Raw genomic sequence first — 1,073 nt, forward strand, 5'->3', positions numbered from 1 at the left:
CTACAAGGTCAGATATGTCCCACCCCTGAAACCGACTTCTAGTAATAATTTAATCCAATGCTTATTGAAAATTGACTCACTTTGTTACTTTTCTTACAGTTTTATTAAGGAAATAGGTTGAGAGGAGGTAGAAGAGACAAAGGATATTACATAGTAAAAATCTAATTTTAGTCCAGCAGTTCCAAGCCAGATTAACAATAAAACATAATTCTTCAAATGAATTCAGACTTCTCAGTCAACAAGTGAAAGTCTAGGTTTAGACCAACAACACAAATGCAAGAAACCTCTAATTTCCTCATTCATCCAGCTAACTTTGCCCAATAGCACTCACAAGTCAGATCTTCCTTCAATTGTCCAGAAAGTAGAACTTTTAATTCTGGATCTGTCTCCAGGGCTCTATCAGTTTACACCTTGCCACAATCCTTCTACACCCAGATTAGCTCTGTCTCCTATGTTTGACCCTGCAGCTGTTGATATTGAAGATGAAGGTGAACTATGTCTTCATTTGAGGTAGTTAGAGATGAATTGACATGATAACTGGGGAAGTGGGATTAGGTGTGTTGGAGTCAGTGAGACTGACTCAGGTTAGGGCAGGGTTCCTAACTGTTGCACATGGGTTGCTTAAGTTGCCGGTGACTAGATGGCACATAACAAAAACAACAGCACCTAATAATGTGATGTTTAAACTTGGCAACTCTATCAACAGTGTCATAAAAATAAGTAACGAGTAATTAGCTATTCAGAAACAAGAGAAGCTGATTCATACATACCAGAAAGAAATTTTGGTGTGAAAGTAGCAGCAGTCAAGACCAAACTTTATGAAAAAACCAAAACAAACCTTTTCCTTAAAAAAGCAGTCTGGACCATGGACACAAAGAATAATACCCCAAAGACAGGAATACAGAAGAAATACACTGACATGGAGTTCCAAGAACTCATACTGAAGAAGTTGCAAGTTATGGATAAAGATCTAAAATAATAAATAAGGAGGCACAAGAATATTTTTAATTATCCAAAGACAGAGCACAACCAACACAGTACTAAAAACAATAGAAGAGCATAAGAATGCAATT

Source organism: Elephantulus edwardii, unplaced genomic scaffold (genome assembly GCF_000299155.1).
Source record: "Elephantulus edwardii isolate Elephantulus edwardi_28Jun2011 unplaced genomic scaffold, EleEdw1.0 scaffold00013, whole genome shotgun sequence".
Taxonomy (NCBI): domain Eukaryota; kingdom Metazoa; phylum Chordata; class Mammalia; order Macroscelidea; family Macroscelididae; genus Elephantulus; species Elephantulus edwardii.